Below are 12745 nucleotides of genomic sequence, written 5' to 3' on the forward strand. Positions count from 1 at the left end.
CTCTACAGTATCCAGTACCATACGGTGATGAGGACACGTCCATACAGACATGAAGGGGACTTTGACTGGATGACATCTGACATTTCATTAACACACAATGGAAAGCAACGACAACGCTGCAGTTAGTAATTTGTGCCTCTAGATGTTCCCCATGTCCCATCACACGTCTCTGCAAAACCTAAACCTCCATGGCCACTAGATGTCACCCTTTACCCAGGTTTACATGCAGTGTGCTCACATTATCAGAATAACCAAGGAAAATACAACTCATGAGCCCATTCTAGTAGTTTTACAACCATGACTCCAGAAGAATGCAATAGATGGTCTCACTGTAACCGCCAACCCCTCCTGCATACACACACAGCAAATACACATATAATTCGACAAACATATATTTTAATACACTTACTACTTGAGTTAATAGTTAATTTATACATGGCATGAATTGGTTTATCCGGAGAAGAAGATCATCATGACCAGCCATGATGACCCACCACTGAATCGTGTCATCGTGTCACACATAACTAAATGTTCTCTGTCAAAGATGTGAAGCACTCAGCTGAATTGCGACTAAAGTGAAAGTGAACTGAAGTGATCAGCGTTGTGATGCGCTGTCCAGTCAGGTACATGAAGCGTTCGCCGAGCAGAAACAAGGGAGGAAGTCTCCTCTGGTTGAGTCAAGTTACCCCTTCATAAATCAGAGACAGGATATTGAGTGTTTGACCTTCAAAATAAAAATCAAAACCAAACATTGGTACAGAGAATGGAACAGAAAAACACTTCTGGTACCACTATTGATGATGTGATTAATTAAGACTATAAACTTTATACATAGACCAAGTACAAAACTAATTCAATTAAACCACATTAACCAAGAAAAGGAAAACAATTTAAAACAGAGTGACAAAACACTTTCAATATTCACACTCAGCAACTGTATTATAGCACTATCAATATACAGTAAACAGTAAGGAAGGTCAAGAGATGTTCAGGTAGCCAATATAAAATAGAGTGCCAGAAAATACATATAAACAAAAGATTAAAAAGAATATTTTGGAAAAAATGAGTAAGATGAGTATTTCCATGAACGTTGTTCAAATTTAGAGTAGTTTACAACATGTGAATATCAAGCAATGTTATGAATGAAGGCCATAGTCTTTAAGACACAAAACAAACAATAAATAAATAAAATCAAATAAAACAAAATAAATAATACAAATATAAAATATAAAAAGGCCAAACATAAGACAACCAGTCTAGGTAAAGCGATTTTAATTAAATTAAATAAAGATAAAAAAAAAACATCAAATTAAATCATATTATGACTAACAGCCAGCCAGTTCTTCAATGAACAAAATGAGAACATTTAACTGCGTTTACCCTTTTTTTTTTTCTTTTGGCCTTTAGTTTGAAAATTTAAACCGGAAATATTGTAAATTATTGTGGAATTGACCTTTCTCCACTCTAACCCATGACAGAATAGTGCAGGCGGGCTAGAAGCTAACAAGTTGACTCAATATCGGTGGTAAATTGGTCGTAGAAATCATTCCAGTGCTCGTGAAGGTATTTCTTAATTGTCTAAACTTTAATATTTGGACCTACATGACGCGGCTGGATTGAGGAGGAAGCCAGCCATCACAGGCTAGAGCAGTTACTACCTAGTAATAAACATTAAAACGTCGACAGCTAACAGTTAGCAGACAGACGAACGGACCGAGGACTGGCTGAATACTTACAGCCAGTGCTTTCCTTCCGTGAGCCAGTCAGACAACCCACCGGCAGACCCCCGACGAAGCCAAGGTGAGTGCCACTCAGAAAAAATAAGAAGAGGACAAAATGAACGCTTCCTTCAGCCACCTGCTAAATGTTGATTAAACGTAGCTAGCTTAATTGCTAATTCGCTCTGTGTGTGTGCGCGCGTGTGTGTGTGTGGACTTGACAGCAGAGACTCTGCGGTCGAGCAGTGCGTACTATTATGTAATAAACCAGGGTTAGCGATAGCTGGTGTGTAAGTCTAGTAGCTTCTCCATCACCATATGCTCCCTCACGTTTCTGCGGGTTGTCCCAACTCATACTCCAGTGTGAGCATTTTGAGGAATAGTCTATATTTAGGTAGAGGTGTTTAATGTTAGCCTGTTCACAGCCGTGCGGTCAGGACGCGAAGTAGCATACAGCAAAGTGGTGAGTGAGTAAAGCGTGCTTAATTTTAATTTCCTTCAAACACATTATATCTGTGTGGTTTGTTTGACTTTGTTGTTCTGTGGTGTGTTTCAAGGACGGTCGGCAGAGCTGAAAATATTGCCTGACCCTCACTTCCTCTGCTGTCTACATGTTACTCCCCGCGATCCTGCTGCAGTGTTGCATGTCTGCAGCCTCCTCAGCCCTGGTGCTCTGTTACCACTTTCACTTGACAAGAGCCAGAAGCAGAAACAGGAGACTGACCGGCATTAAGACCTGTTCCTAATTGTGTCAGACAGCTGATGCATCCGGCAGATCCTGGCCTGTTATCGGATATCTGATATCAGCCTTGTCATGAGATCATGTTATCCCCCTGCGATTTCATGAAGCTTTCTCCCTCTGATTATCGACCCAGTTTGAGTATATATGCAGACCCTCAATTCAGTTGTATGGTTGGACGTGAATTCTACATTTAAAGGCTTTGGATATCCGTTGTCTTACCTTCCCATTAGGTGTAATATGAAGCATAAAATTATGATGGAAGCACCAAGTATAGGGCTTGTGTTCTGGCATAAAAATGGTCAAATCTGAAGACACCAAATCAACGGCTTTCAAATTTGTAGTTGACCTCAGGTGATTTGAATTAATGATGAAAACACTCATCAGTGTCTAAGTGTACCTGAGCCAACTCAGGTTGTGCCAGTCACACACTGTATTTCCATGTTTTCCATCCTCTTTGTATTTGCATCTAAGTGAAGGGTTATCCCAGACTTTCCATGACAAACTTTTGTTGAGGTGAGGAGCGTAATCCAGGGTCACAGGAGCGACCAGCTCATTTGTCAGTCAAATGGAGTTTCCATTGAGGCCTTCGTGTACCACAGCTTGTTGCCGGTGCACTTGTCTGGTAGACACACATAGATTTAAATCTGAATTTGGTATCAGGAGTGTATTAATGCTAACATGCAATGGAAAGCAGAAATATATATTTATATATACATATATATATATTTATTTGCATGGCTTCTTTGCGCAATAATGGAAGGAAAAATACTGAAGTCGAAAAAGAAAGTGAAATGGTCTCACACAGGGCAACACAATCAGTATTGCTGCGCACATAGCAGAATTCAAAAGAGGTGTTATTTTTTTCTTCATAAAATATGGATGCTCTTCATAGGTCAGGCAGGTTTAGGACTGCAGCAAACAATTATTTTTATTAGCAGTTAATTATCAGTTATTAAATAATGTGTAATATGTTATAGCTTAAATGGCAAACTTCAAAAGCACTTTGACTGCTTTTAAACACAGAATCTTGAGTCACAGTTTGCGGCTTTATCAGTTAAAATGTTTTGCTTGCAGAAAAAAAGTATTTATGGAGACCTATGGCCATGACAAAGGGCGTTAGTGGAACCATCAGATGCACAGTTATGGTAATGAAGCTGGTTAATTATGCCAAGTGCTGAGCGAGATGACTAACATTGATCAAGAAGGTCGTGCCTGCAGACAGATTTAGAGGAGATGGTATATTCCTGCGTCATGGAAATAATTCTTTCCTACGATGCATTAGGTAAATTAGGGGTGTGCAAAATACTTTAAGTATGGAAGAGGTTGCTGTATATTCCATATTAGCTTCTGCACTTGTTCTTACAGGGGGTAGGCATGTGTCCACATCACATCATCCTTTTAGGAATATTTTCCGACAGAATAATTGCTTTCCAGTGAAAAAAAAAAGAATGACTCAGTTTCACAGTGATGGGCATCTGCTGTCAGGAGCACATGACTGTGACTCGCAGCAAATTTTCTGTTTGCTACTCTTGCAAAATGTCATATGCTGCAGAGCACACGAGGACTGAATCTGTTCTGCCATGAAACTTGTCTCCCTGCTATGTAAGCTCTTTTATTGATGATTAATATTACATTGTGCTGAGAAATACCTTTTTCTGTCTGTACTCTCACAGCTGAATTTCTGACGGTATTTGGAATGGGAACTTTATTTAAAAAAAAAAAAAAAGTTTATTCTGTCTTGGTGAAGTCTGCGTTTTGATCTGGGGGTGGTGCTTTTCACTGGTAAATTATTAGATACAGCTTTAATCAGAGCATACTTTAAAAACAGCTGAGACTATGAAATAGTTCAAGACTGCTGATATTCATAAATATATTTAGACAGGGCATCATTGGTGTTTATCTCAGCTATTACCAAAAGAGGGTATAAGCTAAGAGCCGTGTGAAATAAAATATTAATTTATAGTCTTTAATCACAGTTACAGTCCTTAAATTATGAAACAATAAAACAACCCCCACAGCTCGAGTCCCTCACTGAGCAAATATTCACCTGTCAGCAAGTCACAAGCCCCACGGCTGCCTTGTCTCTTACTGCCTCCAGACTGAAGCACTATTAGTAGCCATACCAAATGCTGCATTGCTCATGAAGTTATTGAAATGCCGAGGCCAGTGCATCAGCGCAGGCTAATCTTCCCAGCTGGGACACCGCTGGCTGTGGTCGGGCTGATTAGATGCATTTGCTCTGACAAATGCCAGATGTGCTGGAAGTGAGATAGTTGACTCTAACTTCTTGTCAGTGTGGATTTATCCAACAGGGGCACACAAATCAGGTTACATTTTGGCCCACTTTTCCTTAGTGTATACTTGAAAAGGCTTTATTACCGTCTGTGAGACAGTCCGCTAAGGCTTACCAATTTTTTTTTTTCCAATGAAACCATATTATTGTGTACCTTTCATTTAATTGTCTCAGCTTGACTGCTGTTGGTTCTCATACATCAAACAAAACTGGGCAAACACGCCTTTAATTTGCACCTGTCTCCAGCGTTGACAGGATTTAGTTAAGCATGGTTTCTTGTGTCGGCCTTGCACCAGGCTCACTGCTGAGCAGCTAGATTTGCTTATTTGATAAAGGAGCGTGGGCGCGTCAGGCCCTTTTTGAGTGTCTCAGCCTATTAACTTCAGTGTCCACCCTCGCAGGCCCCAAGAGCATCGTTTGGGAGGTTGGGGAACCTTATTACTGCCTACCTGAGCTGCTGCTTCTTCCTGCATCACAGCAAGATCTGCTGGTTTCGAAGCTACACAGGCTGGCTGCCTCCACTGTTAAACACTGCAGGAAACTCTGAAAGCCTGCTAGTAGTAACAAGTACAGTTCCATAACTCTGGGAATTCAGAGAGACACTACATTAACTTTTTGTCTTTTCCTCTTTTATCAGGCAACAGTAAAACGATTGCTGTCACGTTGCTGTCATTGCTGGATTTGCTCTGTGGGGGCTGTAATTGTTGCCACTGACCACTCCTCTAGAGCTGGACTGAAGACAGTTCAGCTGTGCTGCAGACAAAACAAACATTGTGAATAAAACATTTGACAGGTAATGCAAAGGATTACCAGTGAGCCAGATTTTGAAGTTGAAGGACTGCATTCTGAAACGATTGGCAAAATATGTATTTGTGTTCTTTGAACACGGTGGAAGCAAAGGAACTGAAGTGTGCTTCTTTGTATTCTTTGTATTACTCTACCAATGTGCCTTGGGCAATGGTTTTTCATAGTTTTGTTTTTGTTGTGGTCATAAATATGTTCTTGCAGGAACAAAGGCAATAAACGTGCAGTAAACGAAAAGAAAAATTACCTCAAAGGGGCGTTTGATCAGAAGTGCAGGACCAGCTGTTTTAGTTTGTGAAGAAAGATGGTGGTGGTGCCTGCTCTTTGGGGGGAGGTGGGGGCATTTCCTGTCCCCCATGTTAAAGCAATAATAGAACATTTTGACATCAGATGCACAGGCACACGTCCACACTCTGCTTCCTAGTGTCCCAGTTCACTCATTCAGACTCTGGAGTCCTGTGCACAGCTGCAGCTCTTTGAGGGATGCACAGTTCATTGCTTGTGATGAGCCTGTTTGATATAGTGGGATGTTGATGCTTTGCTTTGCTCAGCTTATACTCAGAGAGCAGAGTGTGCTGTGTTCAGCAAGGATACAGTTTCATATCATACCAGAACATTAGTACTCAGTGTTGTTGTCAACAAAACTGTCTTTAAGCTTAAAGCTTTTGTCAGGTTTTTGGGTTTTTTTTGTCCACCATGTGCATCTGTGTTCAGCTGACTTGACTCGATGGTGCTTAGTTCTTTAGATCTTTAGGCCCCGTCAGGACCAATCTCTGGATCTCTTGGTTGAACATAAAATAAAAGTAAGTTTGACTTGACTCGAAATTCCTGTAGCCTCTGCTTTTATCACTGTGCAGATAAGTTATCTCTGTGGGCCCGTCTCTCCACCTTCTGTTCAGGTTGCGCAGGCTTGACCGGGCAGGGGTTCGGCCTGGTAATTGCGGTTATTTGTGGAGCGACAGGCCTCTTTCTTCAACAAAGAGAGTTTTACCTTTGAGGTATTGTTGGAGAATTAAGCCTTTGGCTGTGCTCTTCCCTCCATTTCACTTCAGCCTCACAAGCCGGACTTGTAGTAAGTGTGTGCTACTACACTGCCGCAAAACTGACTACACAGTTTTTTTTTTTAAAAACTGTCTTCATTCTCATTAATCCCCTTAAAGATGACTTTTCATTGCAGCGGTGTAATCTCCTCACATGGCCACGACGTGCTCACCACTCAGCAAGGTCAGACGAGCTCCCACAGTCAAAAGCTCATTTGCAGGCAACATTTAGTCAGATCTTAGGGAGTGCAGAGGGACTTAGTTGAGGCTGAATTTGATGCTGAACCAGAGGAGGGATAGAAACTTTCTACACCCAAAACATTTCTTTGCTGATTAATCTGTGGGTTATTTCATAATCTCCCAAAGCCTAAAGTGATCTCTTAAAAATGTCTTGCTTTGTCCGACCATCATAGAAGAGCGAGGAAAACATCAAATATACACAGTTAAGAAGCTGGAACCAGCTAATTGTCAAAACAGATGGTAATTATTTTCCTGTTGATTAACTAATCGTTGCAGCTCTGCTGGTTTCTCGTTTGTGTTTCTCCATTTAGAATGAGTGTTTACAGACCTGGTTAAACCCTGAAGGTGGTGCAGTGCAATCAATCCGTGTGTTTCTGTGAAACATTTGGTTTTAGCCATATCTTTTAGCATTTGACAATGTCCTAAACAGAGCACTGGTTGATGAATGGGTTTTGGCAGAAATTAATCTTACAACCTGATCAATATTTGCTTTAATCACTATCTAATATATTTGGGTTATATTATGCATTATGTTTAACAGCAGTAGTACTTGTATTGCAAGAAGTGGGAGGTCTGTATGCATTCATGTGCTGCTGTCTTAGATTAGCCAAGCTGCTGCAGCTTTTTCTATAACCTGTCTGCCACAGGCAGGGAGATAGGATGGTCCAGGCTGAGGCTTCACTAGTACCTTCAAGCTCCATACAACTGTGTAATTCAGTTTAATGCGATGCATCTCTGTGTGCAGAGATAAGAGGGAGAGTGCGATAGATTTTTTTCCCATTGGTCAGTGGATGCTTGGAATATTAAGGAGGTTTGAAAGGTAAATTCCAACAAACAGATTTTCTAGAGACTTCATGTTATGTTCAAGGAATGGAGTTTTTGAATAGATGGGGGTTTTTTGGTGTTGTAGCATTCAGGGAAATGACACACCCATGGCTGTGCATCGCTATGATACGGTGTGTGCTTATTGTGTGTAGAGTAAATGTGTAGTGTAGAATCTGTTCCCAACATTTGTGACACACAAACCTCAGCTCTGACCTGCCTGCTCTTCCCTCAGGAGCACACTCACAGCTGGCTGCTTTTTGTCAGCAGCATGTTTCCCCTGCAGCTGGACCGGTACATACACACAACACACATAATAATACAGGAACACATACATCCTGCATGTCACACACACACACACACACACAAGACACAGTTTGTAGACACATCTGTTAGTCAGACTGCTTGAGGAAATGACAGCTCATGTTTTTTTAATCTTAAAATATAAAACAAATACAAGGTTGTGTTCCTTCTTTTCACACCACAAGCTTCAAGTTCTGTCTAACAGTCTTACAAGTAACTACTGGGACAGGGTCAGAGCATGATTATGCTCCTGTGGCTCCTGCTGTGCTGCACCACGATAATATGGAAGGTTGGTGTAGAAATAGGACATGAGATTGTATAGGCTGAATCCACTTAACCAGGAAATGTGAAGATATCACAGTGGGCCTTGGACACTTATGCTTTGCATCTGTCATCATTTTGGAAATTTTACAGACTGATTTAAAAAAAAGAAACCAAAACAATGGATTGATTAGCTGTCAGATGTAGCCATATCCCATATAAATGCTGAAAGACTTAGAGAATAAGCCCTGGCCCACGTTAAGATGCAGCTGAAGTTGATGTAGAGTGTTTGTGCTGATAAACTATGTTGAATTCGCTATTATCACTTCCTGTTTACACAATATCCATGGGTGTACAGACAGCTATTGCTGCATTACTTTGATACTGAAGAAAACTTCCCAGAAAACTGGGATGATATTAGTCCCTCAGCCACTTCAGGTGTTTAAAATAATGTGTGTGTGTTTGGCTTTGTTGGAGGTATAGACACTAATCCATCAAGGTGACATCAGTACTGAGTTTCAGGGAAAGCGTATATGGTTGGCATACTCGTCACAGTGAGAGCGAGCTTTCACTGCTGCTGCTCCGCCGCTGACACCGGCAGCCCTGCAGCACTAGCCTACATTTCAGAGGAGGAGGGAGAAAAATATGGTGATGTCATCTCTGTGTCTCTCTCCCTCCCTCTCTCTCTTTTTCCCTCTCTCCGAAGCTGTGTTGTGAATGTGATGGTGCTTTCTGCCGCCCGAGCTGCGTGAGGTAGGTCCTTCATTCACCCCCCCCACCCTCGATCTCTTCCACATGTGCATGCTGCATTGGTCTGGTTCCCTCCACGCTTCTCTGTTTCTGTGTTGCAGTTTAAATTCACTTGAGCTGCGTTTGGGTAACAGATGCTAATAAATTGAGGTCACATCACACAACAGCCTGATTATGTGTCCTGATCCCCGGCTCGCCCGCTCAGAACGTGTCTGAAGTTGAAACTGCAGTTAGTTGTCGAAATCCCAGGGCTGAGATGAGAAGGCGGATCATTTTTTGTCGAGTTGCTGCTGACAGCACCGCTCATGTACAGATGATGTCAATGAGCCTGTGTTTTCAGCTCCCCCCTTTTTTTTTCCCGCACGCCATTTTCTGTAAAGGTCATTCTCGGGTCACGTGAATATCACCTGCTGCTGTGACCTTTGCACTCTGTGCTTCCTTGTGATGTCTGTAGGTTCTTTGAAATGTAAACTGTGAATGATTGCACCTGTGGACTGGATATGTCAGCATCTCAGCCTCACATCTTTTCTCCCTTTTCTGTTATGCAAGAGGTATCACACACACACATATTATTCAACTCCGGCTGTGTGCGTCATACACATTTTCAGCGTGCAGCTCTGTAGTGGAGCTGTGGCTCTGTTATCGCTGTGATTTTTGTGGGTTTTGTGAAGTCTGTCATGAGCCAACAGTCAGTTAAAAAGCCAGGCACCTGCGGTATTCCTCCTATAAGGGGACTCAATGCTCTGGGGGTCACCATAGTCTCCTTGACACCACAGGAGTCCAGACCCTCTCCCCCTCCTCCTCCTCCTCCTCCCCCTCCTCATCATCAGCATTCCCATCCATATGCCGCTCTCATGGATCAGATGAACGGATGTCAGGGAGCAGCTGAGTCACCTTGTGGCATTTGAAAGCATAATACAGTTTTAATTTTGCGAAGGTGATAGTAGCGGTGCTCCACATGCCTTTCTCCCACATTAAAGGGTGATATTATAGAAAGAAAGAAAGGAGAGTCTGTGTCATGTGGGAATTTTGCCATCAGAAATGATATTAAATCACCCCAGGTTCACTGTTTTAGCATGGGGAACCAATCATGACACTTACATAATTTCTGAATCTGGTTATTTACATGATAATGGTTTTGTCTCTTGTTGAGCAGCTCTCCAATCGGCTGTGCTGGTTTGCCGCGTGCTATTTCCTGGCAAGGTCGTGGAAGCTGGCTTTAATAGAGCACATGTGGCGCATTAGATGATAGGTATGACATTGCATATCTATCTGCTGATGGTGAAACTGTGGCAGGATGTGCAGCAGCAGATGCTGTGATAACAGCTCTTATTGAGGATGAGCTGTGCTAAAGCAAAACTAGAAACAGGTAATATGAGGTAGGGCAACAGTAAAACACGTTCAGGTCTGGTAGTATTCTGTTGACACAAGCAGAACTTTTTCCATTATTCATTGTCTCCATCAGGGGTGGGTATGGAACCGACAGCTCTCAAACAGGAACTGAAGAAATAACCTCAGAGCTTCAGGTTATTACTGGTAACTGAGATTTGGCATAACTCAAGTCAACTCAAGGTTCCTGAGTGAGTCAGCCTGCTTTTTTAAGGCAGTTTATATGTCATTTGTGTTTTCTTAGAACAGTGTGTGCGTCATCTTCAGTCAAACCTTTGCAATGCTCCCTGCTGCTTTAATGTGAGAGGGAAGGATATGTAATGTAAAGGCATCTTGTATTTATGAAAACAGGATGTACTCATGGATGAGATTTGATTTGTGCTACACAATAGTATCAGATTTCTATGCAATGTCACTGACATTTAAACATTTCCATCCTTGGCAGAGGGTGAAAAGTGATTGTTATTCCGGTAAAACGGTGCTGGATCCTCTGTGGTCGTGCAAGGGAATCCTCTTCCTCTGCTTACATGGTTGATTAATATTCCTCACTCTCTGACCTACATGGATTAATTCTGTTTAAAGATATCTCCCCCTCGAGCACAGCACCAAACTGGGACAGGCAGAAGATTACATTGCACCAAGCAAGTGGTCCCTGTCCCCCTTTTATTTGTCTTGGTTTTCCATGGAGAGCATTTTCTGAAAACACTTTGACTATCAGCCCCCTTGCTCTTGAAATTCTTTGTTTGGCTCTCCAGGAAATCACATCTCGCCTGCATGGGTTGTTTTATCTTTAAAAAGCGAGCTCTACATATCTGTATTTATGTGTGTGAATGAGCTCACAGCGGTGAAGTAATGACGGTGTTATAACCTTGCAGGACTGCTTCAGCAGCACTGCACATTTTGAAAGAGACGGCCTCCCATGAGGACACCCATTAAAGTGCATTGATGATGTTATAGTCACTAAAACCATCCCTCTCCAAGGGGAAACCAGAAGCCATGGCTGCCAGTGGAGGTTTGGACATTGCTGAGGGATCAGAGATGCTGCATTCAAATGTGGGGAGAAGACAGCCCTCAATGCAGCAAGCAGTAATAATGTGCAGGTGATGACCAGGTTGCTCTTGTACATCTTCAGCATCTCTCTGGCTCAAGCAGTCATCCCCACATGCTTCAAGTCAACCATCATCATCCCCAGTGCCTAAGAAGTCTCTAAATAAGAGAGATTAAGATGGAGAACATCATAAACTCTAAGCCTGCTGAACATCAGCATGTTAGCATTGTAACTTTAAGCATGTTAACCTGTTGACGTTAGCATTTAGCTCAAAGCACCACTGCTAACATTTAGCTCTAAACTCTGCTATAACTGTTAAGCTATAGTATTGTGCTGTTCATCCTGAGGCAGGGTACACGTGTGTGGTTCGTTCCAGCCCTTCTTCCCCATAAATCATCAGGTTTACGGCCCAGCGCTCATCAGTCATATTAATGAGTCTTGATGAAACGTAGCTGGAGGCTGCAGAGTCTGGCATCTGTGGAGCCAGCACAGGTGTCAATGAAGCTGACAGTCAGCAATTTATTAACAAATAGATGATGGTATGGACAAGATTATTGAAAAGTCAAACTCAGACAGATTGATGTTTTCACATTCACAACACAACAAATATTTATATAATACAGAACATCTTTTCCTTTAAAAAAAAAAAAGCCTTTACGGTGACAGATTCTTGGTGGAGATTATCATCATCACTGAGCAGAAGTGGAGGCAGTGTGGAGACCTTGTTGAGAATTATCAGAATGGCTGTCAGTCGCCTCGAGGCGTGGTGATGAAAGAGAGATTGAATCCTCAGATGAAAATATAAAAACGACAAATTGTATGTGCGGAGGTTTGGTGTTTGAAGTAGAGACAAATATCAGGGACCAACATGCGACATTGTCACAATCTCATCTTTTTTGCTGTTATCACTCATCTGGCATGGTAGCTTTGTATGTCTCACTTAAACACTGGCAATCATTTCCAAAACACTCTAGAGCAGTGATGGGGCTCTATAGATCTGCCTGTCGGGGCTGTCAGAGCGCTGCCTCCCCCTTTTTGAGAGCAGACAGCAACATCACTACAATCAGCTTAGGGTCCTGAAATGATTGCTGTCCTTGCCTGCCCTTGAGCAGAGCTCCACTGTTAATCTAAAAACAATCAAAATCATAGTGTTCACTGCAGCAGATCAAAAAAAAAAAAGCAGTCGTAACAAAACATTGTCTGATGTGCTTTCATTACTTTCAAACCTATCAATTGTTGTAATGTAACATCCTGCTGTATCTTAGTCTATATGCATCATATTTTGTGAAATTTGTCTTGTATGACAGATTACAGTTAGCGCTGTGCAGCAGAATT

General features: G+C 42.0%; 1 protein-coding gene across 3 annotated transcripts in view; it reads left to right on the forward strand.

Annotated features, from left to right (window-relative positions):
- Positions 1–1481: 1481 nt before the first annotated feature.
- The window catches only part of osbpl8 (oxysterol binding protein-like 8), a 68030-nt gene continuing 56766 nt past the window's right edge, over positions 1482–12745 (forward strand). For all 3 annotated transcript variants that reach the window (XM_041029940.1, XM_041029941.1, XM_041029942.1), the window contains exon 1: positions 1482–1800. The gene's annotated coding sequence lies outside the window, so the exon portion shown is untranslated. The remainder of the gene's footprint in view (positions 1801–12745) is intronic.

Source organism: Toxotes jaculatrix, chromosome 22, assembly GCF_017976425.1.
Source record: "Toxotes jaculatrix isolate fToxJac2 chromosome 22, fToxJac2.pri, whole genome shotgun sequence".
NCBI classification, from domain to species: domain Eukaryota; kingdom Metazoa; phylum Chordata; class Actinopteri; family Toxotidae; genus Toxotes; species Toxotes jaculatrix.